The sequence below is a fragment of the Sturnira hondurensis genome, unplaced genomic scaffold (assembly GCF_014824575.4).
Source record: "Sturnira hondurensis isolate 20B ecotype Veracruz unplaced genomic scaffold, ASM1482457v3 Scaffold0003796, whole genome shotgun sequence".
Taxonomy (NCBI): domain Eukaryota; kingdom Metazoa; phylum Chordata; class Mammalia; order Chiroptera; family Phyllostomidae; genus Sturnira; species Sturnira hondurensis.
The window spans coordinates 625,886-631,885 of record NW_028076427.1 but is presented as its reverse complement, the minus strand read 5'-3'; positions in this window follow the sequence as shown (position 1 = coordinate 631,885).

Below are 6,000 nucleotides of genomic sequence, written 5' to 3'. Positions count from 1 at the left end.
TAAAATAATGTGCTCTGGGAAATGGTAGACTATCAGTTTCCTTGGGGTCTTTGAGTTTTATGATTATAATTCCTGATTTGTCTGATGCTCATTTTCATTTCCTCCCGGGAGCAGGTTGTGGAAGGTGTATGCTGATTAGACAAGTCTCACTCAATAAAAATGAATTGAGCTTTCGTCTTTCAAGAATACCATTATAAGAAGAAATAAGGGAGCTTACCACCCAATATGTAATTTAAAAGCACATGTAATTAACTTTAATACAAGAAAGAAAGTGCTATCAGAACGGTACATATGAAAAACAGACAGATTTTAGGGCAGTGGTTCTCGGAGTGTGGCCATTCCAGGACCAGCATCTGTGGGGGGGCTTGTTGGCATGGTAAATTCTTGACCCCACCCCCAAGCACCAGATCCAGAAACTGGGGTGCAGCCCATCAGTGTGAGCTTTGACAAACCCTTCACTATTCTGATTCTCCATGAAGTCTGAGAATCATGTCTGTAGAAGCAGAGCTCACACTTGGATGGGGAATAGGTAGCATTTTAAATCTTAGAAGAGGAGTAAAACTTGTAGACATGAACAGTAAACCTATATTTTTAAAGCAGACAATAGCAATGTAAGTCAAAATCACAGTCGAGATCTGAGGGCCAATTTTAGTTGTTGTCATTGTTTTAAACCAGCAAGTTATGTGACCTTCTCCACATCACTTAACCTCTCTCAATCTGTTCCCTCAACTTTAAAACTGGAGTGTTGGACTAGACAATTTTATGATCCTTTTGACTGTAAAGCTCAATTAGTTTATGTGGCTCTGGTACAGTATATTATGATATAGGCTGAATAACAGCATGACATGAATTATTTGTGACCCAAGTGCCTAATATATTATCCTGTACACGCTTTAGCTACGATGGTTTGTATTAAGAAAAACGCCATAGTAAACATTTTTTCTTCTTTTCAGGCAGCCATTAGCATCAGCCAGAGAGTAAAACTTTATTCCCCAGTGTGTCATACAGACAGCGTGTAACTGATTTCAGGAGCAAGGACTCCGAGCATAAAGTAGTGTCATGAGGGCGGTAATTTGAGCAGTATCAGAATAAGCTGCTCTGGAAGAGAGGGCTTAGCAGTATCTGGCTGTTCTGGGACTCATCATCGCTCGGGGAAACCCTGCTAGTAACTCCGCTGGAATTAAATGCCAGATCTGAGGAGTAGCTCCCTAATGCAGTTATAGCTTCCTGAGTTTGACGGTGTGCATGTGGGAGCTGGAATAAATTGCATAGCTATGACCGTAGTCCTTGGCCCATGTCACTGTGTGCAGTTGCCTCTCTGGCACCGACCCTGACCCATGCAAAGGGAGTGGCTTTTGTATTTAGGGTGGGCTACCCTGTGGATCATCTAGCTCTGGACCCCTTATTCTTAACCCAGCTTTTACTTGCTTTCCATTTTGTATCCCTTCTTCTGAACACCATAATCATTAAATACCGATTCATATTTATGGGACATGTACTGTGTGCCAGACATGATTCTAAGCCTGTTACATGATAGTAGGAACTCTTATAATCCTTATAACCCTATTTTAAAGATAAGGAAACTGAGACTTAAAATGCTTTCAGAGTGTTACCCCAAGGTCACCCAACCAGTAAGAGGCAAAGCCTGCGTTCAAGTCAGTTTTCTCTGACTTCTTAGTATAGTATAGTAATCCTCTGTTTTTAGTAAAAAAAAAAGACATCCTTTCCTTTATCTTTGATGCACCTTTTCCTATTGGGAAAAAAAATGCCAGAATATGTTGTGAATTTCCTTCCTCATCGTGTGATTCACAAATTTTGTCTTTTCGAATTTGTATTGATAGCTAGCAATTGTACACACACCACAAACCACAGAGTGTTTTAAGTGCTGCATATTTATTAACTCAAATTCTGGTTGGTAAGAACTATTTTTCCCATTGGATAGAAAAAGAAGCTGAGGCACAGAGAGGTTAAATAACGTGTCCAAGGTTACACAACAAATACATGGCAGAGCTGGGGTTCAAACCCAGCCAGTCGGACACCAAAGTGTTTATTCTGGACCCACTGCACCATACAACTTTGTGTAGGTGTAGAACTCACCTGCATGGTCACTGGCTTCCATTTGCAGTTCTATTGTTAAGGATGTCTGTAAAATCAAGGCCTCCGTATACGGACTTTGTTCTCTGTTGTGCAGTCTGTCAGCACGTTTCCCCAGTGCCATGTCTGTCTGGCTCACTGGATGCTTTCACATTATAAGAGATAGAGTGAGAAATAGAATGTTTTCCAAAGATGCCATTTTTACTGTTCAGAAGTCTCAAGTATTTAAGAAGGCTGGTTTAAAGATGGCAGAAAACAACTTCACAGGCTATAGAGGCAAGTGGAGGCACCTGCTGAGTCAGGGCAGCCCCAGGGAGGCGCCTTGGTGGGAGCTCTTCCCTGCCCTGAGGTCCCTGGTATTTATTCATCCCTGGAAAGGAAGATCTGCCGGCCTTTCTGGGTCCCATGTGGAGATCCTCTCTGAGCAGGCTGGGCAGGAACGTTAAACTGCCTCTGAAAATTAACTGTCTCCGAGATTGATGGATGGCTTGAAGATCTCTTTGGAGATCATATCAAAAATTATTGATTATGTTACTAAGTCATAGCAAATAGGCTCTGAGGTTGGGAACTAAGTGCCTTCTTTAAAATGATCCAGGAGCAGTAGAATAAATCAATGTGCAGAACATCTAAAACACCATGATCATCAGGTTGGCCTCACAAAGAGCTTGGCTTCGATGTGGAAAAAGCTGTCCTGTTTCCCCCCACCAAAAAAAAATGCAAACAGTCAACTTCGCATTTTAAAACAAGGAAGTGAAAAACTTTATTCTAGTATTTCAATGAAAAAAAACTATAAAGCTTTTAAATTAATTTGTGCCAAATAAGTTTTCTTTCTTTCTTTCTTTCTTTCTTTCTTTCTTTCTTTCTTTCTTTCTTTCTTTCTTTCTTTCTTTCTTTCTTTCTTTCTTTCTTTCTTTCCTTTTCCTTCCTTCCTTCCTTCTTTCCTTCCTTCCTTCCTTTCCCCCCTCCCTCTCCTTCCTCCCTTCCTTCTTTCCAAAAATAAAGATACAAAAACCTCATGAGATGTTTTGGTTTCAAAAACTGAGGCCAACAAGTTTAGTCCTGCTCGGTATTTTGGCTTTGCTTTTTCAGTTTTAGCACACAGTAGTACTGTTCCATGTCAAGTTGGGTTTGAAGTTGTTTCTATTTGCATTTAAGACCACTAATTTTTGCTTTACATGAAAAAATTCCAGCAGTGTATCTTGCTGAAAGAAAAACTTAGTATGCAAAGTACCAATTTTGGAGCAGTTAAATTGAAGAATGTTTCTGCATATTATGACAGCATTCTGTGCTTTGAACGATTCACCAGAAGGGTTGTAAAAGTAACTGTCCCCTTTGGGTACTTCAGTGTTTACTTATAAACAGTTAACTACTTAGAAGCGGGGAGTAGCACCAGGGAGAGTAATAAGATGTCAGGAAATGACAGTCACTGCAAAATGATGATAAACCACAGCCCTCAGATTGTTACATAACTCAGAGAAAAATAATTCAAGCAACACGCATTTCCGTTTGGTATCAGCTCTGAACCTGGGATACCTGAGACCTGGTATTGGGGAGATCAGTTCATCTTTATGGGCCTCTGTTTCCTTACCTGTGAACTCAGGAGACGGATCAGCTGGCCTTTAAGGCTCTTTCGAATGTGTCTGATTTCCTGATTCTGTTTCCTGAAGTAAGATGTGTTTATTTGGGGGATTTGGGAAGTAAAGGCTTCTTGGCCTCTGGTTACTGTGTGCCTTCTCTGTGGCATGCGCTGTCCTGGGAGCTGGGAATAGGGTGAGCCATATAGGAGATGCTGCTCCTTCCATCTGGTTTCTTTCAGTCTGGGTGCAGGATGGTGATGGTGGGAGGCCAGACAGACTAAAAAAAAGTTCAGTTGAACTGAATTTACCACTGGGGGCTTCTTCTTCCCGATGACCACAAATTCCAGACTCTTTGAGCAAAGTGTCAACAAAACTGCTCTCTTAGGCAGTGCCCTTGGTGTGGAATACTGAGTGAGAAATGAGGCAGAAACTGAATTTGTATTTCTCTGGAGATGCTGGGAGGGATATCTGTTTCCTGCCTTGAGAAAGTGGGCATGGCCTTTGGTCATTCCCTTATGAGAGCCATGTCTCATTCCACTATGTTCATTGTGAGCCTAAAAATACCTCCCTATTCTGGAGCATTCTCAGGTGATGAAATAAAAGAGTCTATTGATGCAGAAAGATATTATCAAAGCTTCTGCTGGTTTATGTCCATGATCCCTACAGAGGGAGCCCTATTTCAGCTGTGTGTTCCACAAGAGGCACCTCCCATTGCACTGGCCCCATTCTACTGGGTAGGATAGTGGAACCTACTACATCCAAGCTACTGCTCCACATACTTAGCACCTGAGGCACTTCCTAAGGACAGACAGCAGAGGAATTACATACGAAATGAACTTCTTTTATAAAAAGCTATTCCATCTTTCTGCTTTTCACTTTTAGTATCTATTCTGCTTATGAAGTCCCTATATTAAACTATCCTCTTTCTACCTGCCTGCTCAGTGTTTCCTAGATATTAGTGCAGATGAGAACAGCCAGACATATTTTTATCCCCAGTTGGAACCGCATGCCTGGGATTGTGCTTCATGTGAGTCTCTTGAAGTATAGAGGGGGGGCAGAAAAATAGAGACGTACCTCATTTGATGTGGAGAGAGCCTGAGTTCTAATTCTGCTTCAGCTACTGGGAAATAAGATTTGACGGGCTCATCTATGGAACGGGTATGATGGTGTGTGCCTTGCCAACTCGGTATGAAAGCATTTTATGCAGTCGTTCCTCTGTTATCCATGGTTTCACTTTCCAAGGTGTCAGTTACCCAGAGTCAACCTCAGTTCAAAAGCATTAAATGGAAGATTTCAGAAATAAACAATCCATAACTTTTACATTGAGCACTGTTCTGAGGGTCTCGATGAAACTTTATGCCATCCTGCTGTGGACGTGAATCACCTCTATCCAGAGCATCTGCACTGCGTCTGCTCCTGACCGTTGGTCTGGTTGTAGCTGCCATCTTGATTAGCAAATAGACTCTCCTGGTATATCAGAGTTCAAGGAGTAACCCTTAATTTGCTTAATAATGGCCCCAAAGTAAGTGTAAGAGTAGTGATGCTGGCAGTTCGGATTTGCCAAAGAGAAGCCATAAATTGCTTCCTTTAACTGAGGAGGTACATATGTATATAGGAAAAAACCTTGTGTATATAGAGTTCACTACTACCTGTGGTTTCAGGCATTCACTGGGAGGTCTTGAAAAGTATCTTCCTTGGATAAGGGGATACTACTGCACACTACAAAGTAATTTATAATATTTTAGAATGTTTAAATTCAGTAGGGTGTTCTTCAGTGTACAGCCAGTAATTGGAATTAGTTTAAAACCAGAAAGGAGGTAACTAAATAGAGAAACTGGGTGGGCTTTGTGCTTTTCCATCAATGATAAATGTTGACTAGTTTAATAGAATTAAGTTATGACATATATATGTTTCATATAATTATTTCATTCTTGTCACAAATAATTTAAAGAGAAAGACAGTGTGACCCAAAAAATCATGGCGGAAAAAAAAGCATGGCTTTTAAATAAGAAAGACCAGGGTGTGAGCTCCTGCTGTGCAGCTCACCAGCGGGGAGGCACCTGTTGAGTGGGACAGTGTTCCAACCAAACAGGTTCACTTCTTTTTCGGTCTTACAACATGTGGTTTGGTGAGACAGTACCTACCGATTAGGGTTGTTACAAGGATTAAATGTAACACAGTGGGAAAATGGCTGACAATGCCTACCTCACAGTGTACAAAAGGATTCGTTTCCCATTTCTAATTTTCTCCATGTTCTTCATACAGAAGAAAGAGAGTGTGAGGTCCTGTAGAGGACACCTTAGTGGAAGGACTCATAAACTGGGGGTTT